Genomic DNA, 13,617 nt, shown 5'->3' on the forward strand with positions numbered 1-13,617 from the left:
AAGTATGGCAGAGCCATGGGACAGAGATTTAAACTATCTCCATTCTTGTAAAGGGGAAGTGGTGAATATTTAAGGGAATGCTTGGATTTCTCTGCTGGTGGAGCAGCTTTCTCAGCACGAGCAATGCTCCACAGTCCCACAGAGAGACCTTCTGCAGGGAAACACAGCTCCATCCCATCCCATCCTGTCCTGTCCTGTCCCCGCTGCCTGAGGAGCACACAGGCACTCCAGTGGGGCCCCTCCTGCACCCCTGGTGAAACCCTGAGACTTGGGGGACTTTATCATTTATTTCTGTGGAGCCGACATTCCAGCACTGGCGCCCATCACAGTGCAGGCTGGGGCACATGGCCACACCTCTGCCTGCCTGTCCCTGCCATGCTGCTTGTGAAAACACAAATATTTTTAGGTACTTGTTCTCTCAAAGCGTTTCAGAATATTTCCATCCCTTCCCTTGCACCTGTGTGGTTTTTGTTTTCCTCCCCAGCGCAGCCCCGTGACGCCGTTATCTGGAGGCAGCAGTGCGGTGCTGAGCAGATGCTGCAGGAGAGGTTTCCCAAGCAACAGTAACCAGGTGGGGGTGCAGCCCCAGCCCGGCCCCCCACCCGCCTGGGGGACCCTCACTAACGTACTCAGCACTCAGCAGGGCCTGCAGCAGCCACGCAGCACCCAGCACACCGTGGATGCACCGAAATGCCGCACGGCCTATTTTCTCCACCAGCTCGTGCCTCGCTCCCATCCTCCTCCCATAGCCTGCTTTCCTGAGGCTGTGTCATTCAGTGACTGCTCGGTGACAGCGGTGGCTTTATCACTGCCATGCAGAGCAGTGCCTCAGATCAGTCCTGAAGATGGGCGTGGGAATCATTCCCCTACCTGTGGCTCTGCACCCCTGCCGGCCCACAGAGCACCGCAGGAGATGATGGATGGGGGGCACCCGGCCCACAGCTGCTCCCGATGTGGGTGCTGCAGTGAGGCAGCGCCGTGGGGCAGGCAGTGCACACTGAGTGCAGGCTGACCTGCTGCCAGCACACCGAGCACACGGCAGCATGACCTGCCATCGGGCAAGGAGGAGGTGAGCACAGGAAGAGGCATTCTTTGGGTTTTCATCGATAGAGAACTATTCTATATTATAAAGGTCTCCTCCACTTCTCCGTTCTGACAAAACTCAGGTCTCCATTGCTGATCCCGTCCTTGGGAACCGCGTTCTGTCTCAAAGCATCCGCCTCAGCACAGCTGTTTCCACCTCAGTAGCCACTCAAAAAGACTTAAAGGCTTCACGTTGTGTGTGCACAGGGAAGAAGTGACAGAAACCTTGTCAAAAGGGAATAAAGCGATCAGGAAACAGCAGCGATTGCATGGAACTTTTGCGCTCCAGAATGTTCTAATGGGAGCTCTGGAGTTCCAGCAGCCTCTGCTCAGCCCATCCCTGCCTTCACGCAGACAGACAGCAGGAAGAGCGGTGGTGAGAGGCAGAAGCCAAGGGGAGCCCAGCCCAGCCCAGCACATGTTGTGCTGATCACAGAGGAGGACCTCAATTCCCTTGAACCAAAGTGTGAATATTTTACAGCAAAGCAAAAAAAGCAAACGAGGGGGGCATGCAGAACCACCTGCATTCTGCAGAGCTCCCCAGAAATGGGCCACAACGCTCAGGGAGGGTTATGCAAGCAGCCTCACCCCTAACAGAGCGTTGGGCTTCCTCCTAGTTTAAATCTGATGAATTGTGCTATTTTAATCCACTTTTAAAGTATGTCATCTGTATGCTAATCGCTGACCTTTTCCCAGTGCCCTTCGGGCGCCCAACAAATGGGTTACATCTGTTACCCCGACTGCAGCGGGCAGGTCGGGAGTGCTGGTGCTCCTTGGCACAGCGCTGGGCAGCAGCAGCAGCACCCCAAGCACAGCACTGCAGAAGCCCAGCAGGCGTGCACACGGAGCACCTTACTGCACCTGGCAGTTTTTGCAAGTTTCCCAGGTTGCCTTCAGTTCAGCAATCCATCACAAAGCACGAAGCCAGGCTGCATTTTACCCGCTCACTTTTGGAGTTGAACTGCTCAGTTCTCTAGCGTTGTTTTAGATGCACTTCTCTGTTAGAGAAGGCAGTCATGGCGACAGCCATCCAAAGGATGTGTGAAGGTGGTTCTGGTGTATGATGGGACAGCTCTCCATCCACCTCTCATCCACCCAAGCGCACCCAAATCTTTGCCATCCCAAGCCCCACCGCAGCCCTGCAGCACACCCAGCCCACACGTGCTCCACGTTCACAAAAGACCCAGACAAGACAGTCTTCCACAACGAGAGAAACCTCTGTTAACTCAGGCTTATGACTGAAGCCCCCATAACGACTGCCTCCCGACACGAGACGTAAGCAAGCTCCCACGTGTCACTTCTCATCTCCCGCCGTATGCTTTGATGGCTGGAAGCACGCATGACCAGTAGAAAGCCTTGGATGCCCTCTCCCTTTTGTAGGGCTTTTTTTTCATTTTTTCCCCATGAAAAAGCTCTTTTTGATTGAAGGGTTTTGATCACTTTCCCCCATTTTAAGAGGGCTGACAGGCGTGATGTGCGGCACAGCACCCTCGACACCTCCATGTGTGCTGCCCTGCTGCTGCAGAAGGCTTTTGCCACCGAGTCCCACCCACCCCCAGGGGCTGAAACCACACAACGTTGTGTGGGATGCTGCAGTGTGCAGCCCCAATCTCGAGACAGTGCTGCAGCCTTAGAGGGCACCCGGAGAAGCAGAGAGAGCAATGGAACAGAAGCATCCAATGGGCACCGACTGCAGCCCTTCCTCGGAAAAAAAGGGGAAAACATTTCCCAGAGCTTGTTTAACCCATCTCTGATTTTTCTACCACCATTTGCCAGCATTAAAGGGCCACGAACAAATGTAAAAGAGCTGCAAAGTGGGAAGAATTTCAGTTCTCATTTTTCACTGGATATTGGAGAGCCCAGCTGGCTTCACACCGGGAGCCGACAGCGGAGCAGACAGATGCACTTCTGCTGCAGCTGCGTGTGAGGAGGGGCATCACTGCTGGGCGCAGGTCCTGCCCCAGGCTGCAGATCCCATGGGCTCGGTGGGAGCAGCGAGGGCTGCCTGCACAGAGCTGAGCTCCAGGGATGTCTGATGCTGTGGCTCTGCAGCAGCAGCAGACCTGTGCTGAAGCGCAGGAAATGTTGTGTTTCTGCTCAATTTCAGGCAACTGTCTGAGCGCTGCATCACAGAACCATCGAATGGCCTGGGTTGAAAAGGACCACAACCATCACCTCATTTCAACCCCCTGCTGTGTGCAGCGTCGCCAACCAGCAGCCCAGGCTGCCCAGAGCCACATCCAGCCTGGCCTTGAATGCCTGCAGGGATGGAGCATCCACAGCCTCCTTGGGCAACCTGAATGCCCTCGTCCCTGCAGCTGGGAGCCATTGGGTTCCTTGATGCTGTTATCAGAAGACTCCATCCAGGTGTTTACACCCTGGCAGCAGCAGGGGCTGCTCCTGGTGCTGCTGGGGGCACACGGAGCCCAGGAGCTGGGACACACCGGGCATGTGGGTCAGAGCTGAGGCTGGCACACGGCTTTACTCTTATCTACACAAACCCCACACATCATGCAATACTGCCAGCTTTTCATAAATGTACCATGACACAATGGTTACATCTGGGAGTTATTTTTGTAAAAAAAAAAGCACAGGGGTGATGTGATCCTGTCTACTCAGGAAAAACACTGCTTTGATCCATACAGAGTTTAACAGCCCATCTTGTAACACGCTATTGAAAAGCAAGCAGGATCTCAAGCTGAACGCTGCCCGGCCGCAGGGTGCCTGCAGGCAGCGATGCAGCAGCACAGCTCAGGATGCAGCAGGGCGCTGCTCTCTGCCTGCCCACGTCCTGTGTCCTCACCCCATCTCCCTCCCTGGGATGCTTAGTGCTTGCTAACTAATGGCCGTGGCATCACCAAGGCAAAGCCCAACCACTCTTTGTTAAGTTCAGGAGATGAGTGTGTTTTCAAGCAGTGAAGGTGCTTGGGTGTGCAAAGTAGTGTGGAATTTCCTGCAACGCTCATGCTCTGAGTTCAGCTCATCCATGCTGGCAATGGCCAGGTGAGCACAGCCCCATCGACAGGCACAGGACTTAGGGCACGATAAAACTGGAATACATCTGAGAGCGTAGAGAAGCCAAGAGGTGAATGGCACAGGAGTTTTCCCAGGCAGAGCTGCGATCATGAGCTTTGATTTGCCACTGCGCATTTGTGCAGCTCCTGCAAGGCACAGACAACCTGACTGCTTCAGGCAATACTAAATGAGCACACTGTGCAGGACCACGGCTAAACAACTCAGCCCCCAAAGGACAGGTCTGCAGGGTCCCGTCCCCAACAGCTGCACGGCTGGCAGGTGTCCCACCAGGGCAGCAGTGCCCTGAGCTCATCCCAGGCTGAATCCCATGTTCAGAGCTGCCTCCTCCTCCTTCCCATAGGGCCACTACGTCCCAGCGGGGTGCAATAATTAAGCCGACACAGAAGAACACAACTGCTCTTCAAAGGGCTGATGGAGCACTGGGGAGTCCTCCCATCAGTGCACGGCTGCACGTGGGGGGAGCACAAAAAAGGCAAAAAAAAAGGTGCAGGAAGAAGGTAGGAACAGAAAGAACAGAGATACACACGCAGCACCAACACCACGCCAGGATGCACGGAAGCTCAGTGAGAGGAGGGCTGCCAAAGCACTGCCGTGGGCCAGAACCACAGCCCACAGAACCACAGAACCACAGCCCACAGAACCACAGCCCTCCAGCTGAGTGCTGCAGCCGCACAGCCAGCAGGAGCTGAAGTGGATCTGCTCCTCAGGCTCTGGGAGCCACAGCACTGCAGATCTGTAACCACGAATTCCGGCCAGGTGCGGTCCTGAGAGCAGCTCCCCTCCTGCTTCATGTGTGACAACGGCATTTCCAGTACAAAGGAAAAGATCCCTCGGAGGTGAGGAGCAGTAGAGATAAGTCTGATTAGGAAAATAACTATTAATAGCAATTATGCTTTAATTACCAGGCCTAATCTTTTTGAACCAGCAGTTTCTAGCATGTCCTTTGCCGAACAAAGTGTCCAACAAATAGATTTCAATAGCCCCAGTTTTTGAAAGACAAAAACTCTTTGCCTTGGGAAGAGGAAGGCAGACACACCGCCTGTTGCTGGGCAGCACTGCACGTGTCGAGGTGCCCATCGCAGCTCCTGCCTGCTGAGGAATGGCTTGGGCTCAGAAAGGACCAAACGTGGGGTGAGCTATAGGTACAGCCGTGTCCACATACCCAGACAGGGACCTGAGACCTTCAGCTATTCTCTGGGGACTCAGACCGGTCGTTCTAGAGAGCTGAGGACTCCAATTTCCCAGCTGTTTGCAGGCGCTGCCTGCTGGGCTGGCAGTGGGTCCCCATGGCAGCACCTCTCCGTGCCCATCTGGCAGCAGCTGTCAGTGTGAGATGTGTGAGCTCAGCTGTGCCCCACGGACAGCAGGCAGGGATGCAATGGGGGAACCCAGAGACAAACAGATGGTGAGGCTGCGGAGCAATGCTGGGAGAAAGCGAGCTGGAAATGTGGATCACTGTCACAGAAACCGCCTTAAGGAATGGGCCGAGGAAGCAGTCCTCAAACCAGCTCATGTTGGCCTCTGTGGGAGAGGCGCTCAGCAATAACTGCCCTCCAAGGCTGCTCCCACCACACAGCAGTGCGTGGCGTCCGTCTGTCCTTTGGCAGAGGACACCTCCAGGAGAGGTGCAGGCAGTCCCAGAGCACTGCACACCTCCTCCTGCTCCCACAGCACCGCTGCAGTGACGGGCACGCGGTCAGATCCCATCCATGCTGAAATAACCAAATCATCCAAGACTCAGCTGAACCAATTGTCTGGCATGGTACGTGACTCCTGCCTTCCCAAATGGAGACAAGCGTCTTGCTTTCTGCTCATGCCTCTCTATGAAAGTGATTTTTAAACACTTTAACCTAATTAACATTTGGAGGCTGAGAAACTGCAGACGGAGTTCAGGTGATGAGGACTGGATGTCGCCACACGTGGTGCCGACAAGGAGAAACCCTCAGGTTGGGGCTTAGAAAAACAGCATCCTTTGTAGGAGGCAGCAGGTCCTGCTGACCCATCCACTGCGCCGTGAATGCATGGCTGTGTGCTCAGCTGCGATGTGCAGGCAGCTCCAAACCCAGCTGGGATCCCAGCACTGAGCCTGGTGCTGCAGCACTGTGAGTGCAGGTAGCACAGTGCTGGGAGATTAATGGCAATCATTCACATAGCAACGACCTTGGGAGCACTTACAAGAAGGCAGGCCTTGATTAGCTCACTGTTAATTAAATGGCCGTAGTGAAAGTGCACAAAGGATGAGGAGCACGGGTCAGTGCTGGGCACACGGTATGTGATGCAGCATCACTGTGTGCTTTGGGTTGGGGGAACATCTGGTTCAACTCCCTGCTAATTCAGAGCCTCTGTTTAGTGTACGTTATGTCCCAGGGTCTCTGTGTAGAAATAAATATTGAATCAGAGGATGGCACCAGGGATTCATTCTGATGTGCCCTGGTGAAGTTATCACAAAGGAGATGTCCTAAAGGATACTGAATGATGGAAAGCAAAAGGGAAGCATCTGTTACTAACGTTTACAAACGTGATACTGAGTGTAACGAGCGACCACTTGGCTTCAAACTGGGCCAGAAGGAAAAGATTTCCTCTTTCCCTATTTCCAGGGGGCAGAGCGTACCTCCAGTAGAGCACAGCCTGGGCACGGTGCTATGGAGGACATCAGAGCGTTCCCTCAGCCCCAGACATGGCCCCAGCTCCCAGCAGGACTCGTGGGAAAGAAGAAAGGCCGCAAGGCTGAGGGCTGGGCACAGCCCAGGGCTCGTGGAATTTGTGCTCCCCTCATCCCGTGAGATTCGAGCTGCTCGTGGGGATGAGATGAGGGCATCGAGGGCATCTCCGTTCCTCAGCTGCTGCATAAGCAGATTAACTTCACTTGCGGCTGATCCGTGGAGAAATGGATCAGCAGGAGTCCCTGACAAAGACAGATTTCTCCCCTGCTCAGATTCTGCTTGCTCTCAGCAAACGCTGGATGATGTTATTTATGTGACCTGCCTCCCCTTCTCTCATTAGCATCCCCTCACATCTCAGCCTCCAGCCTGCTCGCAGCCCCCCACCAAGTCAGGCATTCCCAAGGCAGCCCCAACCATCACCGTGCATCCTGACGACCGTCCCCCTGCAGAGCACTCTGACCCCAACTGCAGTCCACTGGAAAAGGGAGTGAGAAGACAGCAACGTAAAGCCATTTCTGTGCACAGCTCCATCACGCTTCCTTCTCAGAACTGAGCCTCTCAGAAGCCCTCCAGCAGGACGCCTGTGCTGCTCACAGGGCAGGCCCTGCTCCTGCTTTCCTTCTGAAGGCACAGCTCTTGGCTGTGCTGCCATGGGCTGCTCTTGCTCACCTAAAGGGCACTGCAAAGGAGGGCAGGAAGGCACGAGGTGTCCCAGAGAAGGATGGCACCTCTGGCATTCAGGTGTTTCCCACATCCCTGTGCCCTCCCACCCCAGAACACGATGCCGCACACCCCATGGAACATGGAATGTTTCCCATGGCATTCCCCATTCTCACTGCCCTGCAGCACAGGGAGAGGTGCTCCTGGAGGAACACTTTTCCCCAGTGCTGCTGTGATGGGGGGTTGGACTCGATGATCTCTGGAGGTCCCTTCCAACCCCTACAATTCTGTGATTCTGTGATTCTGTGATGCACAGAGCTCCCGGTCAGCTCACCCTGACCTGATGTCCACAGCAAACACCTGAACTGAGTGGGAATTCACTGCCGTGCATTCAGCAGTCACTGCCAGCTCACAGCACGCAGGGGGAGCACGGCTGACCCTCTTGTTCTGTATCTCGGCTCAGAGGGCTTAATTAGACTGAATGTTAATGAGAAAAATACGGAGCAATGAGAAGGAAGCTATTGGCAGTGATAGAACAGGGCAAGGTTTGAAGCAGGTGGCACAGGACAAGGAGCGAAGGCACAGATGCAGATATCCTCGTGTGCCATTTCAAACACAATCTCACGCACTCCCAGAGGTGGTGACTGCACTAACAGTGTGTGGCTTCCTCCCTTAAAGCTGCTCCAGTCATTTTACTGGCTGCAGAAGGCCTCAGAAATCTGCCATAGCAATACCCCTCAAGCTAGAGAAGCATTTTTTTTTTTTTTTTCTTTGTCCCATGAAATCTCATTTATATTTAGCAGAGCTTAAATTATTTTCCTTCCTTGCACGCGTTCCCCAGCAACAAAACACAACCGTAATTGAATAGGAACGCTCTGAGAAACCACAGCAGCACCGCGAGGCCAAAGCAGCACAGCAGCACCGTGCTCAGGTACCAAACTGCCCTGCTGAGCTCAGTCCTGCGTGCTGCAGGGGTACCAGACTGCAGCCAAAGCAGCCAAAGCAGCACTCCCTGCTCAGCTCCACTGCAGAGCAGCGCTGTGCTGAGCCGACCCACAGCGATGGCATGAAGGCAGTGCTGAGCTGCTGCTGGCCACCTGCCTGACCTCACACAGCGCTGCCCCCTCTGCAGCTGCTCTGAGGATGAGAAGTGCTTTCGATGCACAACAGCAGTGCTGTTCGGTAAATACAGCAAAAGTTAACTGGAAATAAGGGGGGAAAAGCAGCAGCATGGAATTCGGTGGGCTAAGGTGCATCGCTTCCTTACACAGCGCAGTGAAACATATCATGTGAAGCACATCTGTGTACATGGCTGCAGAGATCTGAGCTGCAGCTTTCTCCCTTTGCTCCCTTTGCTCCTTCCCACGTCCTGACAGTCACAGCCATCCTCCTGCTTTGCCTCTGCAGGGACACGACAGGAGGAGCAGCGGATGAAGCTGGGAAGAAGAGGAACCACTCAGGACTTTGACATGACAGATATTTCACCCTTCTGTGACGCAAAAGCTCTTCTGAGACTGATGTCGTTAACGAAGCTCCACACATTGCTTAATCTGTCTGGTTCTCACAATGAGTTTTGATAAAGTCTCGAATGAAGGGGATGTCAGGAAAGCACACAGCGGGGACCGCGAGCAACACAATGCCAACGGGAGCGTGCCAGCAGCGTGTGACCACACAGCACTGCTTTGCCATCCTCACGTGTTGAGTTTTTGCTTTGGGAAGCGGAAATGGAGGAAATGTCTTTTTGCTGAGTGCTGCACATCGCCAGAAATGCTCATCTGAACCCACACCTGCAGCGCTGGCTTGGAGGCAAAGGGCTGCTGAGCTCCCTTAGAGCGCATCGTCTGCCCAGCAGTCAGACGGCAGCAACCAAAGCATCAGGAGCTGCTCAGCCTCTCTGCAAGGCCACCCACCACCCTTCAGCACCAACACCTGGCTCCAGCGATCCCACGGAGTGAAGCACTCCCAGCAGTGCTGCTCCGTGCTCGGAGCTCCTGGGGAGGCAGCGCTGCTCGCTGGGCTCGCTTACCCACCTTACCGACAGATGGAGCCTGGAATCAGCTTTCAAAGTATGAGCTGAAAGTCGGAGCTGATTTCAGTCCTGCATTCGGAGTGCTCGCAAGAAATGCAAACTTGTGGCACGTGGGGGGAAAGGAACAAAGCAGCATTACGCTGCTGCAGTTGGAAAGCAGCCTCAGAGCATTTAAGGTATGTACTACTAAAAGTACAGAAAGCCAAAGACCTTATAAAGCCACTGTGCTCTCACACACAGCATTCACAACTACACCTGAGCCTGTGAAACACTTTCAACTCCACAGCCGCGTTCCTATCATTAAGGAGAGGAAGAAAGTCTGGAACGAGTCACAGCAACGCAGAGCACAAAACGGAGCTCCAGGAGACCCAGCTCAGGAACATCATCTTGTGCACAGGGGAATAACCCAAATGCAGCAGCACTGCTCTCAGTGCCCAGCCACAGCCATACCTGGCACAGCCAGGAGCAGCCACTGCAGGGGCAGCACTGCGGTGCCCACCCCCAGAGCCCTCTGCCTGCACTGGCTGAGCAGACAGCCCCCACTCAGAACCCCTTCCTATACAAACATCATTGAAATCACTCCCACCAAAACCCACCTGACCTTCCTGACCAGCCCCGTTATCTGCACAACCCCTAAATCAGCCTCCAGTGCCCCACTCAGTCCCACTCCCATCCTCCTCAGGGGCTGAAGCTCTATTTAATCCATTTAAGATGAGGCCTGGGTATCTATACCTTATGATCTTTGCCGTGGGGTGCTTCAGCTCTCACCTCTGGCTGTGTAGGAGAGGTTGGGAAGCAGTGCTGGGGCCTGAGCCTTGCCTTGGGGAGCTGCCCCTGGGCTGCACTTTGCTGCTGGGGTCACTGCTCAGCCCCACATCGCTGCTCCCCAGCAGCTGCTCCTCAGTCTGTGCCACTCAGCTGCACTTCTGTACCTGCTGATAACTCACAGGTGTGTATAATTCCATTTGGACATTTTTCCTTCTGTCTGAACCCAAATCCAAGCCCGGCTGCCCCCGACTGCCCCACTGTTGGTGTGCACAGAGCACCTTTCCCTGCAGCACTGCACTGAAACCAAACACGTCAAAGTTCATCTTTCATTTAAACAGTTGCTTCAGATTCTGAAGGGCTCCAAGTGCTCTGATGGGCAGAACGGTGCAGACTCGTCCTGTTTGTTGGTTTAAATGTCAAAATGTCTCAGCAATAATGCACTGCAGAACGCTAGGGTTCTAAAAATGTTGTGTTTGGGGTTCTTATGCTTTATAGCAGAAAATGAAGGGAAATAAATAACACCCAGAAAACCCTTTGCCAGGCAGGATATCTGCAGTAAAGTCAAACAAAAATCAGGCACATAAATGTGCATTTCATCAGGAAAAAGCCATTCTGCTTCGTGAAACCACTGAAGGGATGTCTGTGACCTGCCTGCAAATGCTGCGGGAGAGCACAGAGCCTGGGAAGCTTTAGAACAGCTCTTAGCATGCAGCGCAGGGAGAGGGCTGTGCCAAGCAACAGCCTGGGGAATTTCAGGTACTTGTAAGTCAGAATGCATATTCTTGAAAGACAATCAGCCTTTTAGGAACTTCACTGCCGTGCTGTTCATCGCTCTGTGTGCCCTAGATCCATACAAAGAGATATCGTGAGTTTTCCCCCTTGACCTGTCCAGCCCTGGAGCCACAGCAGCCCAAGGCGTCGGATCCTCCCTGCTCCTTTGTACCTCTGCACACTGCGTGATCATTTCCAGCTCCGCGTGCCCATAGACAGCAGTGACTTCTGCTTCCGAAACATCGAGGAGCACAATTTCTGCTCGCTGCAGCACTGATCAGCAGATCAATAGGAGAGAGGCAGTACTCTCAGGTTATTGGGGGTCAGGCCTTAATTATGAGATAGGGCATGCATGAGACAACGACAGCACGGACAGAGGAGCGCTCCCTTAGCTTATGAGGTTCCCTGGAATGACGGCACTGTCTGCAGGTTCCACGGAGCCCCACAGGGCCTCAGGCTGCAGCCCGCACTGCCCTGCTTTTACCACTCAGTCCTGACCTTGGAAAGCATTCGAATGCCTTCCAGACAAACTACAACTTTGTGTTACCAACTTTCTCCATAATTTTGACATCCTACGCACGCAGATAGAATATGAATTCAGCGAAATTCGTTCTTCTCTGTAACCCACAAAACACACCACTGGAACCTCAGCTGTGCACTGAGCAGCCCTCCAGGGGCAGCTCCACGAGCAGTTCACGAAACCACACTCCTGACCTCCACAGCACAGCACTGCTGATGCACAATTACAGCATGCAGGGAGCGCAGACAGCACGCCTCCCTCCTTACCCCACTGCCTGCAGGTTTCACCCACTGCTCGTTAGCTGTGCGGGAGGAATAACCTCTGCTATTCATCCCCTCCACATCACTCACCGCTCCGAGTGCCTCTTTGCAGCTCTGCTCCTCCTTGCCTTTCCTGGGCTCCCCTACAGTCCCTTTGATCGCCCCTCAGTTCACGACCTCGTTAGGAGCTCCTGATGAGAACTGCAGCGCTCGGGAAGCAGCACAGCGCGGATCTGCACGCTGACTGAACCTTCCCTTCGTTCTTCATTTCCAGCCCACCCCTCCCTACCCCCTTCATTTCTTTTTCCCCACTTGTTTTCTTCTTCTCACAGTGCCCACGCAGACGCAGGAGGCATCATCATCAGAGGGCTGTTTCTCCTGCATGCACTCCCTGACACCGACCAAAACTGAGTTCCTGTGCTGCTGTTCAGTTTTCCCACGTCCTGCAGTTCCGTAACCCTTTTTACTCGGCTTCATTTTTTATCATTCTGAAAAACAACACCGGATTCCCACAGATGGTGCTGTCCTGTTATTCATAGTTTCCTTTTTCCTCCTTCCCTCCAATCGCTGTGAAATACACAAAAAGAACACAAACCTACGTCCCTGCTGAGCAAGCTCCTATCTCCATTCTTGCCAACTTCTACCTGTTCCCAACTCACAGGCAGACTCCTTCAGAGCTTAATGGTTTGGGAAATCTTTCCAAGGAGCTCAAGAAAACTTTCTTGAATTCAAGCACGTTGCGACAAACAAATAAATGTAAGCAATTATGTCTGAGCCCTGCAGAACTCTAATTGGAGCCAGAGGAGCCTCGCTGACGGGCTCCACCTGCCCTTCCCAGCACACACCGTTTGACACAGTGCCGGCTGTGCTTCTCCTCGGCTGCTTCTCTTCGCACTTCTGGCGAGCTGGTCAGGCTGGGAGGCGATCAGCGGGTAACTTCACGCACGCCAGCACTTTTCATGCCTTCAGCAGCTTTCTCTTCACGCCCGTTTTGCTCTGCCACGCGGCAGCTCTGCATTTAACCTCACAGATTGCTTTCTGCGTTTTCTTTGTTTGGACACAACTCGGGTTTCTTAGGACGCCTCCTCGTCCCGTGCAGCTCCGCGTGAGCGCAGCGCTCCTTCCGAGCTCCTCCATCGCCGCGGTGCCGACCCGCAGCCCCGGGCTGAGCTCCGGCACCGTTCAGCCGCCCAAAGCCGAACGCCATTTGCGGGCCGGGCGCCGCAGACGCAGAGCGCAGCGCCCCCTGCAGGACGCACCGCCGAACTGCACGCAGCGCCACGGGACGGCAGCGCCGCGCGGCACCCAGCGGGAGATGCAGGGCGGGCGCGCGTGGTTCTCGCAGCTGGCAGAGCCGCGCGGTGCATCCACAGAAAACAATTCCTGCCTTCCTTTCCTCCTTCGCAGCTCGCGATCCGGCGTGCCGCTGTTCCCCGCGGGGACTCCCCGCCGCGCTGCCGAGTGCCGCCCCGACCGAGCGCCCCGCGCTGCCCCGGCACCGCCGTCAGTGCGTTGGGCGGGACTGCGGCCGGAGCCCGGGGCTGGGCTTCCGACATGTGCTGTCCCTGCGCCGTGAGACGCAGCTGCCGTGTGACACGGGAGAGGAATGGGGCAACTCGGTAACAACGAGCGCGCACTGAGCGTTTATCGGAGCGTTTATCCGGGCGTTCCGCGCACACCGCTGCGCCGACCGCTCACCGACCGACCGCCAGGCGGCGCTGTGGGAGCGGGGCACGACGGACCCGGACGGTGGCGCGCGGCGCTCCCGCGAGATTTGGCAGCGTGCCGTCTCGCGAGAGGCGGGCGGCGGAAGGGGCGGGGCGGCGG

The sequence above is a fragment of the Tympanuchus pallidicinctus genome, unplaced genomic scaffold, assembly GCF_026119805.1.
Source record: "Tympanuchus pallidicinctus isolate F22 unplaced genomic scaffold, pur_lepc_1.0 scaffold12, whole genome shotgun sequence".
NCBI lineage: Eukaryota > Metazoa > Chordata > Aves > Galliformes > Phasianidae > Tympanuchus > Tympanuchus pallidicinctus.